This window comes from Callospermophilus lateralis, chromosome 2 (genome assembly GCF_048772815.1).
Source record: "Callospermophilus lateralis isolate mCalLat2 chromosome 2, mCalLat2.hap1, whole genome shotgun sequence".
NCBI lineage: Eukaryota > Metazoa > Chordata > Mammalia > Rodentia > Sciuridae > Callospermophilus > Callospermophilus lateralis.
This window is the reverse complement of record NC_135306.1, coordinates 64,094,885-64,112,124: the sequence shown is the minus strand read 5'-3', so window position 1 is coordinate 64,112,124 and position 17,240 is coordinate 64,094,885.

Here is a 17,240-nt window from a genome sequence, read left to right as displayed (position 1 = left end):
TAGTGTATTACCATGACTGCATCTGACAGAAAGGAGCCTAGGTCATACAATTTTGCTGGCTACAAGGGAGTTTGGGAAGGTGAGTAGCTGGCATCTTTTCTACTTTTAATGTAAGGAAGTATTTGAATGAAGAATGCCCAACTTAGGTGGAGATTTAGATACTAGAGAAGTAGAGGAAATGACACACACATGTTACAGTGTTAATTATCTCATTTGATTCTCACAACCTTCTGGAAATGGGAACTGAAGTCCAGATGTACTGTCCATGTCCAAAAATCTAAGCTCAATAAAAATACTCATACAAGTAAGTAAAGAGATGTTCAAGGACATTCATTGTGCATTATTCTAGAAAATTAGTTGAGAACAAACCAAATTTCCATCATTAGGTATTTTTAGAATAAATTGTGATACTTTTATACAATGGAATGCTATAATCCTTTACAAAATGAAGCAGATTTATATGTGCCAATAGGAAAAGATTTTCTGGATTTATTAGTAAGTAAAGAAAAACCACAAACTCCAAAATGTCATATATAGTATAACTCCAGGATAGTTGCAAGAAACTCCACTTTTATAAGTACATATAGCTATATAGATCCTACAAATATTAAACATACAGTTGGCTCTTCTCACCATTACTCATCATAGATTCAACCAATTACAGATTGAAAATATTCAGGAAAAATTTCCATCTATACTGAACATGTAGATTTTTTTTCTTATCATTATTCCTTAAGCAATACAGAATAACAACTATTTACATAGCATTTACACTGCAGTAGGTATTGTAAGTCATCTAGAGAAAATGGACATAAGATATATGCAAATGCCACACCTTTTGTATAAGTGATTTGATCATCCACAGATTTTGGTATCTGTGGGAGGTCCTGGAATCAATCCCTGTGAATACCAAGAGATGATTGTACACATTTTACACACACATACACACACACACACACACACATACACAGAGACACAAAAACAGATCCATGTATCCAAACTTTTAGTAGCAATTGTCTCCTGGAGATATGAATAATAAACCTAACTTTTTTCCATTACATATATTTGTAATTTTTGAAACTTTTTTTTGCAATAGCTATGTGTATGTATTCAATAAATGCAATTTTAATTGAACCAAACTGATCATACATTAAGACAAATTGTCCATAAAGGTAAAGGTTTCAGTCATTTAGAGGAGGGAAATGGGGATATGTATGTTTATCTTTGCCTGTTTAATCATCGTTGCCTCTAGTTCTGAGATATCAAAATTAAGATTAATGAGTCACTCAAAAAATGTGATCAGTGGGAAAGAAAAGAGAAAGGGGGTTCATCTGTCCTAGAGTGACTGGGCCAGCATGACTAGAGTCAGTGGGCTCACTGTGGGCTGAATGTCAGGGAGGTCATGGGATGGATAATAAGAGGGTTCCAGGCAACAGGACACTCAGGAACAAATGCTTGGTCACAGATGAGGAAAGGATCTGGAGGCTGAATATGGTCAGGCAGATGGAGTAAGACTGGTGCATCTGAGTCAGAGGATGGACCCCACTTAGAGACTGAGCAGGAAACCAGTGCCAGGCCAAGAATAACATCAGGTTTTATTCTCAGGCATCACTTCGTGGACAAGAGACACAGGAATGCCTCTTTTTTAATAGTAATTTTTTCTACCACCATCTATCATTGATGAAAACTGTTTCCAGCTATAGGAATCTTATATTTTATTATGACAAAGGTTACAACTGAAAATGAAAATACTGAAAGAAAGACAGTATAGCTCAGTAGAGAAGAGAGTGGACTTGGGCTTGGTGATTTGGGTGGTCTAGAGATGACCCTGAATGACTGTAGAGAAGAGTCTCTAAATGAATGGTTTGACTTTTCAGAAGTCCCTCTTGGAGAAATGACTTCATTATTTACAGGGAACATCCAACCTAGGCTTCTCTTTGATTTGTGAATGCCCTGGGCTTCAGCTGTGGGAGCTGCAGTGGTGGGAATCCAACACATTCTAACTCTCAAAAGTCTCAAGCATTTGCTATAGAAGAACAAAGAAAGAATGGTTTCAATGAACCAGACTCCAGTTTGTGCTGTAAGTCCTATTGATGTGTCTGAATGAAGAACATCAAAGCTAGTGATGTGACTCATTAGTAAGTCAGACTGCCTGACTCCCTGTGAAGATAGGAGGACAACTGAGGAAGGAGACCCTGGCTGAGGGGTTCACCACATTGTCATCTTTTCCTGTATTTTATATGATAAGGCTTGATGTTGGCAGCTCACAAGACCCCCCGCCCCACTACACTTATGGTATCTGTCAATGCAGGTATCACAAGTAACTGGTGAAGAGCTGGGATTGCAGAGGCAAGGTTCTAAAAAGACAATTTGAGCCAGTAAGGAGTAGTGTACCCTGCTGGAGTAACACTTCAGTCAATATCCATGTAGATTTATGGCTTGGTCTCCCTGGTCCGTTCCCATTCTGAAGACATGACTTAGGTGAGCGATTTGCAAGACAACCTACCACATATCACAAGTATTGTTTTTGTTTTTTTCTTTCCCACTTTGTTTTGCTTTGTTTTCCAATATCAAAGCAACTCTTACACACTAGACACTGCTTCTCCAAAGACTTCAGATGAACCATTTCCAGATGTGCTATTTGTAGCCTGTCCAAAATATTAGTTGTAAGGATGTTGTCAACCCCTGGAGGCATTATAGCATAACACTAGAGCACAAGCTTGGGAACCAGAATGCCTGGGACTGGATCTTGCCTGTGCTGCTTGGGCAAGTTTTTTAATTTCTTTGTGTCTCAGTTTTCTCATCTGTAGAATGGTGATAATCCCACACGGATATTGTGAGGATCAAAGAATTAATTTTCTGTTTTTTTTTTTTAATATAAGAATATGTAGACTAGTGCCAGGTGTATAGTAAACGCTTGATAAATAAATATTATTATTATTCAAGAATCCTGGGCTGAGGATGCAGCTCAGTGGCAGAGTGCTTGTCTAGCAGGTACCAAGCCCGGTACCACCAAAAAAATAAATAAATAAAAGAAAGAAAGAATCCTTTCAGCCAATTGTATAGAACCTAATAGGTTAGAGAAGGATAAAGTCATCACGACCCCAACATCATGGTAGGATAGTCAATTTTGGGAATCTAGAAATGTGATTTTTGTTGGTGCAAACAGTTTAGGGGGCCCAAGGGTTCATCCCATTTAAACCAAACTCAAAAACTGACAAAAGATTTTGTTGCTCCTGTATCAATGTGCTTATTTAAAGCTAGCTTTAAAGGAGGCAAGAGGGCCACCAGATATGCATGTCACATGTCAGTGTAGCCTTTCTTCATATAAAAATCTACATGGGAAGTCAGGGCTTCATTTGAAGGTGACTTGGTGAGCATGGAAGTAGATAGAGCCTGTAGCCTCATGCTGTACAGATTAAATGCAGTCATCTCCACTGTGCATATATTGGGTAGGTCCCCACAAAAGGGAAAAAGTCTTCCAGTCCTTTAGTCAGGAAAACCTCTCTTATGAGCAAGGCTGACAATTCTGACTTATTTCCTTTTTTTCTGGTTCTATACAGAATGTCCCATTGTGATAAAATGCTTTCTTTGGGATTGTGGAGAATATAAAAGGGGCAGTGTCAAAAGCTTTAGATATGCTAATACAGCACTTCTGGAACTATATTCGAGTAAGACCCTCAGTATATCTGAAATGTTTTAGACATTTAGGCTTCAGATGAGTTTCTTTCAACCTGACCTAAGGCAGAGTGGAGTTTCCAGTCCACTGAACAAGGAGGTGAAGCTTTCAATGTACAATAGGATGGAGAAATGTATGTTTACTTGAACTCTTCTAAATGACAGACCTTTATATATTTTATAGGCCATTTGGTGTCAGTTTGCGTAGGGTGAGGGATTCCTCATGAGGACATATTTAGGCTGCAATAGATGGTCAATGAACCACATTCTAAGGACTACAGTTCTATTACTACAGGGCTTTCATCTTTAAAAAGTTGGAAGCAGAATTCAGACAAGTGAGCATGGTGCTATGTACAAGAGAGGCCCACATACAGGACACATAAATAGAAAAGTGGACTTGTCAGATGTGATGTTTGAGTTTGTTTGCTGTGAGGGTGGGCACAGAGGAAAACCATTTTCATCTACTTTTAAAGTGGAAACTGCAGGGGAAGCCTAACTTCCATATCAGAAAATGTGCCGTGTGACTCTGAATAAGGGACAAAGGATGTGGCATCTTCCAAGATGTGTTGAGCCTATGTAGATAAGAGGACTGCCATAGATCTGAATTCCCTGTGAAAGAATAGTATTAACAATCCTCTCCTCCTTGTGCACCCCCTTAGAAGTCCCTCTGCTTTTTGTTTTGATTTTCCTTTCTTTCCAACCCTCCTTTTCCCCTTCCCTCCCCTTTCCCCCATCCTTTCCCCTTTTTCCCACTTGGTTGGTACAACAGGGGGACTTGAGCCCACCTGTTAGTCCTTCAGCCAGAGCAGAAGTCTTTGTCCCTCTCTTGGAATAACTCGCTGAAAACAAAGTGGATTCTAAGAAAAAAGAAATCACGGAGCAGATTGTTGTTGCTTGCTTCTGGCCTAAAATTTTAACCAGAAAGGCAGAAACATCCTTGAAGCTCCTATGTATTTCATTTTCCAAGGGAGAAAACTAGATAAGGGAGTGATTTTTTTTAAAAAAAATTTTTTTTGGCTACTCAGTGGTTAGAATCTCAGCATTCTTCCCTTCATCATGATTAGCTGTGAGAACACACACACCTCTGATGCTACAATTTCTCTATAAATGAATGTTTTCGGTGGGCAGTTACATATGACAGTTATGTACGACTTTAATTTCTAGATCATTTCTCTGCCAACCATTCTGCTTTGAAAAGAATAAGGACAATTTTATTTTTTTAAATTTTCTCAAATCCCAATCTCTCTCTCCCTCCCTCCCTCCTTCTCTCTCTTTTTTTTCTTTTTCCATCTACAGTGGATATTTATTGGTTGGGGTACATAAAATCTAAACACCCATTTTATTTCAGAGGAATCCCAGCAAACCCCTCCCCCAGTGGAAAGACCCTGGCGTACAGGAGAGCTCTTTTCTCCCTGGGCCCTGAGCATGCAAAGCCCTCCCCAGGCCGGCCAAGCTACAGAGCCAGCCCCATCTTCCCTGACTCTTCCTGTGCATGGGTGTGCCTCAGAGCTAACTGCCCAGCTTCTCTGGGATAGTGCCTACTTTTGAGTCTTGTTCTCCACCCTTCCCAATAATTTTGTGAGCTAAGCTAACAGCTTTCCCATAAATTCCTTTAAAATTAATTAATTTATCTGTGGTGAAGCTAATTAGAATTCGTTTCTGTTTACAGGCATAACTTTAAATGATACCTACTCATTCTCCCATTTAAAAAAACTAAATCTATTCTCTCTCTCTCTCTCTCTCTCTCTCTCTCTCTCTCTCTCTCTGATTTGCACAAATACTCAATTGCAAAAAGGAGTAAGTAAGCAAATCATGACAAAGGGAAAATTATGGTAAGAAACAAAGGACAGAATCAGAAATGAGGTCAGTACATATTTTTTTTTTTTAATAAATGGGTAACAAATCTGAACATAAGCTTCCTAGTAGCCAAAGTAATGATCAGAACATAATTTGTCACAATAGTCTGTTCTCATAAGAAGAAAAATAAACCAGTAGCCCCAGGAAAGCATAGCTGATGCTCATACCAAAGAACAATTTCTTCCATGAGTCCTTTTAACGAGGGCAGAGAATGAAAAACTGAACAATATCTGTGCAACAAATGCAATAAAGTTTCGTAAAACCACAGATGAGTAGAGCTAAGCACAGCCTTTTTACGAAACACCATTTAATAAGATCACGTCTCTGGAAGCGAAAGCAATACTTGCCAGTTACTGAGCTCCATGGTGGTCTGGCCTAATTTAGGGCTGTATTTGAAAGAGTAACCCTTCAAGCAGCTCTCATTTAATAAGGTATGTTTCTCAACTAATCTTTTGAAGGGTACTGAGGTAGCAGATTATCCTTTCAGACAAATGTGTGTACAGCTATCTACTGTTTTCATCCCTCTCTCTCTCTCTCTTTTCCTCTCTCTCTGTTAATTGCAAATTCATGTGCTTCCATAGTTGATTATATTGACAGGGTTTTTAAAAATATTTATTTTTTAGTTGCAGTTGGATACAATACCTGAGGATTGAACCCAGGACCTTGAATGTGCTAGGCAAGCATTCTACCGCTGAGCCACAACCCCAGCCCTATTGAAAGGTTTTCTTATGAGATATTAAGAACTTGAGGAGGTGGTATGCTTGAAGAGAAAACCAACCCAGCTATTATCAGAGGAGGGTCAGCAGAGTACCTATGAATTTGACCAAATCTTTTCTTAAAAAGTAAATTAGATTGTACAGCTATGTTCATAGCAGCATTAAGAAGCATCCAAAGTTTCCACCAAAAGAGAAATATATCAAGAAAATATATGTATAATGGAATACTACTCAGTCTTAAAAAGAAAGAAAGGAAATTCTGACACATGCTGCAATGGTTGATGCTTCAGAACATTATGTGACATGAAATAAGCCATCAATAAAAAGGCAAATTTTGTTGGTTCCTCATATATGAGATTCCTAGACAAATTTACAGAGACAAAGTAAAATGGTGGCTGCCAGGGGCAGAGGAAAGAAAGAATAGGGAAAAACTGTTCATGGATATATAGCATTTCCACTGGGAAAGACTAAAAGGTCCTGGAGGTGGATGAGGGTGATGATTGTACAACACTGTGAAGTACTTAATACTATTGAACCATGCTCTTAGAAATGATTAAGGGGCTAAATGTGTGTTATGTATGTTTTATCTCAATAAAAAGTATGAAAAATTAAATTAGGAACACTCCAAAAAGTGGATGAATGGCCCCAAAGTTGGACACTATAATGCCTAGCCACAATAATTTTAATTTGAAAACCTATAAAAGTAGGCACTGCCAAACACCCACCTTAGCCATAAAAAAAAATCCCAATAAATCTCCCAGGTTTAAAATGTCTAGTTTTGAGCAATGAAGTTTCCTGGTGAGCACCCAAGATAAACTGATTCCAAAACACACATTTTGGGTAAGTGAATTTATTGGCCTGCTGCCTAAGGTTGTTCATGATAGCCAGTTGGGAACTTTATCTTATTAACCTCTACAAATGCTCAGGATGAGTGAAGTCCATTTTCCAGATGAGCCAACCAAGAGTCCAAGAGATCAAGTAGCTTTTGTAAGGTTACATAGCTAATAAGTAGTGAACTCTGGATTGGACTCGACCCTCTCCAATGCAGATAGCACCCACATAGCTCTACAAGGCCCTAGCTCCATTATCTTATATTACACTTAATGGATCCTAAAGCAATGGAAATACCACCCTAATTTATGGGTTCTATAGGCTGCTTGGGACTAGTACAAAACAAATAGAAAGGCTTTGTTTTCATCTAAAGGTACCCTGCCCTATTTTTGCCAAAACCCTCACAGCTTACGCAGAGGGTGAGAATGGACGGGAAGTGTATGAATTTCCTTCAACATTTCATTCCATTTTACTTCCTCATTAGCAAACAGACTTTCAATAGAAAGTCTACCATGAGTTGAACTGCCCTGGAAACTGGGAATTTAGAATAAGTCACAGAGAAAATATTTGGTAACTTGAGTAAGAAAATCCCCTTTGATTTTTCAATCTCTGTCCTCAAGCTTTTGAGCCCAGAGCCTGAGGTGAATTCACTTTCCCAAAGCCTTAGCAGGCCACTCCCACAATTCTCTGGGGAAGTTATTACCCAATCAAGCCAGTTTTACATTCTCTCTTGCTCCCCTCTAACCCCTGTTAATTGCTCCTAATTATATACCTCAAGAATTCCTCTCTCTCTCTCTCTGGTGTGTATGTCCCGAAAACACATTGTGTTTTGTCTTCTCCTGGGTTAATTAGAATTTGCTCAAGGAAGCAGCAGAGCTTGGAGCCCTCTGATCTTCTAGAGAGGTCCTGCCCTCATTTGTGTTCCTTACTGAATTTCCTCTACTGTTTTTCTCTGTTTGGACACCTCAACTTCATAGGAATTCACGTGCAACCATCCTAGGACTGGATGAAAAGAGTCTCCTCTCTTTGTTCAGGTATCTTGAATGTTGGCAGGCTGAGGAGTGCTTGCTGGCTGTGCTAAAAGCTCCATTTAAGTCACTTTCTCTTTTTTGCATTGTTTCAATGCAAGCTCTGCTTTATGAAGTTTCGGTCTCCATAAATAATCTGAGAAACTGTGAATTTTTAGCATAATGTCTTCTGTTCCATCCGAGCATGCAATATGTATTGATCAACTACAAGTTTATATTTCACCAAATTTTTTGATTGGTTTTCTCTTGGTGGCTATTAGAGGCATAGAAGATTCACTCCCCCTCCCCCGCATCCCGCCCCAGCACACACCACCAATTATGTGCCCATGACTTTCCAGTTATGTCATTTCTCCTTGGCCTGTGCATCTCAGTTCTTTTAAGAGTTGCTGTGCTGGATCGCCTTGAGATTCAGGAGTGTTCTGATGACCTTTAGGACAATAGTATGTTGTGCTCGTAAAATAATAAGAAGAAAGTCAGAAACTCAGGGTTCAAGCAATGATTCCATCAATATTCTTGGGAAGGTGACATTTTTTTTTTCCTCTGTACTTCAGTTGTGCCATCTCTAAAATGAAAACCTGTTACTAAGATGACATGTGGTGACCTGTGTCTTCATTTGTCTCAACTATTTATTCATCTTGAGTTATGGAGATTTTCTTAATTTTAACATACAAATTGAAAAAAGCTAGAGTTGATTTTTATTTAGTTTTGCTCTCCCCCACAACAAGTGGTTGCTGGAACCATCAATTTCAACTCAGCCAACATTTTTTTTATTGACCATGAATGAAAAGTCTTTTGAGCTCCACCTGGATCTGTGACTTCCCCTCTCCACCCTCTGCCTCCTAGAGGCTCCTAGCTCTGGATCACTGCCCTTTCTCTTGTAAGAGGTATTCTTGCTTTTTATCCTGTGGAAATTTGCCTTATTCCTGCCTCAATTTTAATTTTATTCTGCTCAATAGCAAAAATTTGCCCATGTTTCTCTGAAAGAACTATAATTCACAGAATAGATATAAAGATAAAACTTAAAGTAAACTCTTACGAACATTCGATATTAGTTTTATATTAATCACATGAATCCAGAAATAGACTCTCCTTTTTAATAGAAATAGAGAGGTACCTGCTATAATTGCACCACTTGCCTTGGCTTAGAGGTTGCCATTTTGGACAGCAATGTGAGTTTCCTTTCTTCTTTTTTCCTGCCTATGTGAACAAGGAAATGCCAGAGACCTTCCCACCCCCTCAGCCAACCCAGTACTCCCTGTTCAGGTGCTTCTGCCAACTAATTAACACCTCCTTTGCAAGTTGTAAATTGGAAGGCAGATGCGCATAAAGCAGAACCCAGTGGGGAGCCTCTTGCTTTCTATATACATATATTTCATGAAGGCAGGAAGTGAAATCAAGTAAGTTGATGGGAAATGCATTTTGCCAAAATGGCCACCCCCAGATTCTTAAATAAATTTATGGGCTTTTAACACAAAATAAATTTCTCATGTCTTTGGAGGGAAGTCCCATTTTTATTGTTTTTTCAAACAATCCAATGGATTCTCAAAGTTCTGGGAAAAGGATTGAACATCTCTGGGTAGCACCAAGATAGTCCTAGAGATGCAGGCACATTTGTATGCCTACCTAGGTCCATTAAATATGAAGGCTCCAACCCTCCAAAGACCCGGTTTTGATCATTAAATCCCTTCTTTAATCTCAATCAGCTCCAATCTATGCTTTACCTTGCCATCAGTGTGGGTCTATAAACCAAATAGGATTATGTCATTTACAGAGTTACAATTGTTCTAAGTTTCTCCAGATCCCATAGGATACATTCTAAACAGTTTAGGGAGTGCCCACAGCCCCTGAGGATCTGTCTTTCCTGTCACTCACCTCATACGCACTTCAGAGATGGAGCTCTTTGCACTTGCCTGCACAGATGCCCTCCTTCACAATTCTACATGGTAGATCTGACCCTGCCCATTTTTATCTGAGAGCTTAATGGAAGTTTCAAGCCAGAATTCCCACTTTCTCCAAAGAGCTTGGAAGTAATTTTTTCACTGGCCTGCAACTCAGCTCAGTCCAAGTCAATTCAACAATGCATACTGGGGAATGTTTCTGAGTCAAGTACCGTGCTACGCTTGGGATTTACAGTAATGAAGAGGCATAAGGTTTCTCTGAGGAGTTCACGAGATAGTGGAGTGGTAGAGGGATGCCCAAAGGCCTGTGGCAGCATAGAATAACTTATTTTTCAGGAATGACTTCAGTTTGGGGAGGGCAAGTGTATTGGGGAAGGTTTCACAGAGGAGATGAACATTGGACTGGGTCTGTTGTAGCTTCCTCATGCTTCTTCCATCTCTGGTGGGCATATGTATATGTTGAATATACATATATCAACATCTACTGAAAATTACTAGTCTATCTTTTTAATTTTTTTTTAACTACACAACAGCAGTGGAAAGCGTTACAATTCTTATTACACATATAGGGCACAATTTTTCATATCTCTGTATATAAAGTATGTGTAAGCAAACTGTAAGAATGCACAAGCAATTACTGATAAATTTAGCCAAAATTTCAGAAAAAAAATTGACTTCTACAAAACATGTGAATAATGCAATAGGCAGGTGGAAACAAAAATGAAAAACAGTATCTTTGTCTCCACTTTGTCCTTATTAAGAAGCAAGTGATGACATTAACCAGGTGTCCAAGGGGTAGCCTCTCAGCGAATGTGGTCCACATTTTTGCAGTTCATGTGGGTTGGCTTGATCTGTGATAGCCACTTCTTGATTCAGGTGCTGGCTGTGTCTCTGCATTTGTTCTCAAAGCATGGGGCCTAGATTGGCAGTACACCATCACCTGGGAACTTGTTAGAACTGTAGAATCTCCGATCATTCTGCACATCTACCAGTGGGAATGTGCATTTAAGATCCTCCTCACATAATTCAAATGCCCATTAAAGGTTGACACCTCATTCAAACTTAACAATATCCCTATAAGGGGCCTCAACTCTTGACCTCTGACTTCAAGAACACAGACTAGGCCTGGCTAAATCCCTTATAGTTTGCATATTCGTGTGCAAAGCATAAATGCTAAAGGAGGTGCCCCAGATTGTATTTACTTACATTTCCTCCCCCATCACATATGTGCATCACACACATTTTGAAAAGTAAATCAATAGAAAATGTTTTCTCCATTAAAACTTCTCCCCTGGCTCCCCCCCACCCACCCCACACACACATACTTGTTGCCAACTTTTATATAGCAACTAAGCCAGGGGAAAGTGGCATTTGTCAAAGAGGTCCATAATTTGAGTTGGAGAAATAAGGAAAAAGTTAAATTACTGTTCTCAAATTGTAGCAAGAAGGGAAGCCATTGGCCCTCATATTTCTTTTAGATGTTACTCCACCAGTGGAATGTAACTACCAAATGACCTCTTATTCCACTTAGGAAAATAATAGCAACCAGGACAGGACAGCAGCAGCCTAATACTTTTTCCTTCAGTCCTAAATTCATACCTAAGTTTTCCTCTAAATACCCAAATTCTAACCTATTTAGTAAGAGGTAATATGGAGAGTATTTACTACTCAATCAGTAGCAAATTTTATTCCCTCCCTCTCTCAAACTCTCTCCCCTCTTGTTCTTCTGAAGGAAGTTTTGTTCATTATTTGGAAGGGCAGGACTATACAGTGAGAAACTCTTGGGAGAAGGGAGAGCAGAGCTAGGCTTAGATGAGTGCCTGGTACAAAGATGCTCAACTGATATTTGCTCAGATTTCAATGAAATGACTAAATAAAGATACCCTTGAAAGCTGCCTAAGCAGAGGACTGGCTCCACCCCAACCAGCAAAGTCCTCTCATTTTTTTATCTTTTCTTGGAGGAATGCTGGCCTCACAGAGAGATTACAACCACCATGGTAAGAATATGGTCCTGGCATATTCAGCATAGAAAGGCAGAATGTACAGGACCATGTGAACAAAGCCAGCATTTCTATAGCTAGTTGAGGGAACTAGAAACTTCCATTAAACTCTCAGATAAAGACAAAGTTCTTAAAAAATTTATTTTGAACAAATACAGAAACAACTAGCACCTGAATCAAGAAGTGGACGTCTGAGTACAGACCAGTTTTAAGGACTACATAGATACAGACCACACTCTCAGAGAAGCAATTTTCTTTGTTTCCCTGATTCAGATTACCACTTGCTTCAGATTAAGGAGAAAATGAAGACTTAAACATACTGTCCCCTTTTATATGTGTTGCCACCAATGAATATAAATATGTGACCAATTTCACAAAATTGTTGCTATAGGTTGTAGGCTCGCTCTTTCTTGACAAGTCCATTTCTCCTTGGCCTTATAGTCCTGAGTTAAGAAACCCTCCCTGTCTTGCATCTCATGGAGAAATGTGGCCTGTGTAGACTACATGAGTCAATCTTCTAAGATCTACAACGTGGCAAATAGGTATCTAGCTTTTTCCTGTATACAGATACATGTTCTGAAGAAGCTTATTTTTGTTTGGCCATGTTACATGTTACCCAGATATAGACAGTCTTTGAATTGAACTTTTCCAAGCTACAGGAATTTATTCTTGATGAAAATGAGCTGAGGGAAAAGATACTGAAATGAACATAAAGAAGTCTTGCAACATGGAAGTCTGAGAATAACCCATCGATGACGGCAGGGACAGCACACATAGAAAATGGAAAGCAAAGGGCAGAGGCTAAAGCACTAAGTGAATCCATGTGTGGTGGTCCTGCAAGAAGGGCTGGGGCAGCGGAAGTGATGAACCTGCTTCAATTCTAGGGGCTGGAGAGTGGTCTAATGAATATGACCAAAGGGAAAGAGGCTTCTCAGAAGGCAGAGGAGCTACCCATTAGGGGCACCCCATGGGGCTCCAGAGGGGAAGGACTGAGTGTGAATTTTCCCTGGAAAATGAAATTCTATTTCAGAAAAAAAAGATGGAGAATCTCTTCTCTCTTTATCTTTGGTTTTCAGGATGACTAAGCACATGAGAGTGTAGCCAACTACAATTGAGGAGTCAGATCTTTTCTGAGCCCAAATTCTAAAGAAATCTCTTAAACCATCCTAAACAGGAAATCTGGCTAGCCAGGATCCGTGATCTGCTCTTTTTTGTGGAAGAACCATTCTCTAAGGATGCTTCTACAAATTATTAACAGTGCATCCCAACATAGATCTTTTTCCCTTTGGATTTCTTCTTTTTGCAACTGAATAAAAGGTTTTAAGAAAGATATTTATTAAACACACAATATTTTCTTATGCTACAACAGACACCCTTGCCCATCATTCAACTTACAGGAAATAAAAGGTTCCCAGTATTTTTTCAATCTTTCCTGTGTCCCTCTGAGCCCTTATATTCTTCCCAAGGTACCCACTAGCCTGGATTTTATTATTATCCCTTTGCTCTCTCTATAGTTTTACCACATTCTTATCCTTAAATGGGATTATAGTGTATGTTCTTTGTGATTTGCTTTTTTAAAAAATAAAGTATGATCCTGAGATTAATTTCTGTTGTGTATAGCCATAATTCAATCCTTGCTGTTGCAGAGGATTCCTTTATATGAATGTTTCACAAATAATACATAAATTCTGAACATGACCATCAACTGGCTTGCTTCGAATTTTATTTATTATTATTATAAACAATGTTGCTCTGAATATTCTTGTCTCTTATGACATGTGAAAGAGTTTCTCCAGGATATAAAATGAGAAGAATTGCTGGGTCTTTGTGTGTGTGCATATTTACTTTTATTTGGTACTGCTAATTATATTTATTTATACTCCCACCAGCAGAGTATAGGTGTCATATCCTCACCAACTTGATATTATTAGACTTAAATTTTTTGTCAATCCGGTGTGTTATCTCATTTGATTTAAATTTGCACTTCCCTTTTTAATAATGGGTCTGAACGTCTTTCTACAAGTTTATTGTGCATTTGAGTTTCTTCTCCTGCTAAGTGCCTATTCAAATCTTCTGCCTTTTTTCCCCCTTTATGGAGTTGTTTTCTTATTGATTTATACTTTCTTTATTCTGAATGCTATCATTTTGTTCATCTTATATCCTGCAAATAATTTTTTCCCATTTGTAGCTTGTTTTCTTTCTTCAGGTGTCTGGGAAAATGCATATTTTAAATTGAATGAAATCAGATCTATCTTTTTTTATGGTTTGTGCTATTTGACTTTATTTAAGAACTTCTCAAGTAGTTCAATGTCACAAAGATATTTTCCTATATTTAAAGCATTTTTTCTTTCACATTTAAATCCTGCAGAGACTTATTCATATTTATCGTATGGTGTGAGATAAGGATCCAATTTTAATTTTCCACGAGGATAAGTAATTGTCCCAGCATCCATCATTGTTTCCTCCACTGATTTCATCAGTTATAAATTGTTTCCATACATAGGTAAGTCTGTTTTTTGACTTTTTATGCAGTTTCATTTCTTACTCTTCCTGTAATAATATCACATTATATTGTAATAATTTTGCTATTTGGAAAGGCAAGTAATCACTATTCTCAACAACTCCTTTCTCTATTCTTTCTGTTCATCCTCTTCTTCCCTTCTCTTTTTCCTCCTCATCTTCCTGATCAACTGCTGCTTTCTTTTTCTTCAAAAGACTTCACTATTTTTACATTTTTTTCCAAATTGAGCCCCATTTCCCATAAGTACAAAGACTCATTGGGATCTTAACATCAAATTGTGAATATTATAGATCAATCTTGTGATAACAGGTGGCTTTTGTGACTTTTGAGACTTTAAATCCATGAAATGCGGTGTTTCTTTTCACTTTATTTTTAATCACTTTTAAGAAAACTGTATTTCTATCTCCATGAAAATTTTTACATAGTTTGGTAGATTTATTTCTAGGCCCTCATTGTAGCTTAAAATTATCATTGTGAATGATCTTTCATAAAGTGACATTTTTCTAAGCATTTTTGCTGATTATTTGAAATGAAACAGATTTATTTATATTGCTGTGTAATCCAGGAACATGATAAACTTATTAATTCTGATAATTTCTATGTTTATTATCTAGGTTTTTCAGGAAGATGATCATATCATCTGAAAATAATGAAATTCATTTATTACTTTCTCAGCTCAACTCTGTACCTTAAAACAACACCAGCACCACCCAGCATCAGAGGGCGGAGTCAATCACGTTCTGTTCATAGCACGCTGCTCTCATCAGCTTTCAAGGGCCCTTCTCTTCTTTATTGATTTATATGTTATCTTTATCCCCATACTCTACTGCTGTTTTCCTTTCCCATAGAGACACTTATGCTAATGTGTTTGAAATGTATGTGTGTTTTTGTACCCATGCACACATTGTACATTTATATAAATATATTGTGGCATGTTTTTACTTTATTTTCCTATTTTCTTTCATTCAGAACTAGTTTTTAAAGATTTCTCTATTTTGCTATGTGCATATTTAGGCCTTGTGGATTTTCTCTTTCATTCAATTGCTTCTGGTAGGCATTGCTGCTGTTACTGATATGGTTTTCTATCTCTTCTAGAATATAGGAAAATACAATTTCCCTGCATCTTAAAGTTGGGCATAACCCTGTTAAGTTCTCTATCCAATGATACAAGAATGGAACTCTGCCTCTCATTGCCAGATGAAAGCATGTAGAATCCTGAGTGCAGTGTCCACACTCTCTTCCCAGTCATGGAAGTTGTGAAAGGACTGGTTAATGTGACGTTTTCAGAAGATTAAAGCAAACCTAAAATGCCAAGCCAATTTGACTTCCTCAGGTCTATTTTTATAAAATTCTTCTATATAAACCCCAAAGAATGTGAATTATATGCTTCTATTGCATATACTTCTGTACATATCAGCACAAGCCTATCTGTTGTGGCACATTTTTGAGAAATGTGCCTATTTTTCTGCCTGATTTACTCATTTCAATTCCTCAAATTAGTGTGTTAAAATCAGCGACTAACATTAACGGACATGTCTTTTTGGTTTTTTTCAATTGTTGCTTGCTAATTATTTAGTGTATATGGTTAGGTATAGATGTTTATGATCAATGTAAAACTTGTAATGGAACTACCTTTTGAACCAGTTATCATACTTCTTGGCATACACCCAAAGGACTTAAGTATCTGTTCAGCTCCTTATTCTTGTAATACAAGGTATTCTTTGTTTCTTAAATTATATTTTTCTTAAATGACTACTGTTAAAAATTAGGATTGCATGCTATAAAGATTTAATGCAATTCCTATTAAACTTCCAATGATATTCTTCACAGAAATAGAAAAAGCAATCATGAAATTAATTTGGAAAAATAAGAGGCCCAGGATAGCCAAAGCAGTGAGAAAAGTGAAGCAGAAAGCATCACAATACCAGACCTTAAGTTATATTACAGAACTATAGTAACAAAAATGGCATGGTATTGGCACCAAAATAGACATGAAGACCAATGATACAAAATAGAAGACACAGAGACAAACCTGCATAATACAGTTGTCTCATATTAGACAAAAGTGCCATAAACCTGAATCAGAGAAAAGATAGCCTCAACAAATGGTGCTGGAAAACTGGAAATCCATATATAACAAAATAAAATTAGGCCCATATCTCTCACCTTGCACAAAACCCAACTCAAAGTGGATCAAGGACCTAGCCATTAGACCAGAAATCCTGTGCCTACTAGAAGAAAATGTAGGCCCCAAATCTTCAACAAGACTCCTAAAGTGCAAGAAGTAAAATCAAGAATCAATAAATGAGATGCATCAAACTGAGAAACTTCTTCAAAGCAAAGGAAACAATCAAGAATGTGAAGAGAGAGCCTATAGAATGGAAGAAAATCTTTGTCATCTGTAACTCAGATAGAGCATTAATCTCCAGGATATATAAAGAACTCAAAAAACTTAACACCAAAAAAAAAAAAAAAAAAAAAAAAACCAAAGTCCAAATGGACTAAGGAACTGAACAGACACTTAACAGAAGAAGAAATATGAATGGTCAACAAATACATGAAAAAGTATTCAATACCACTAGCAATGAGAGAAATGCAAATTAAAAACTAAAGTTTACATAAAATTATATTTTATATAATTCATATCACTCCAGTCATAATGACAATTATGAAGAATATAAGTAACAATAAATGTTGGCAAAAATGTGGGG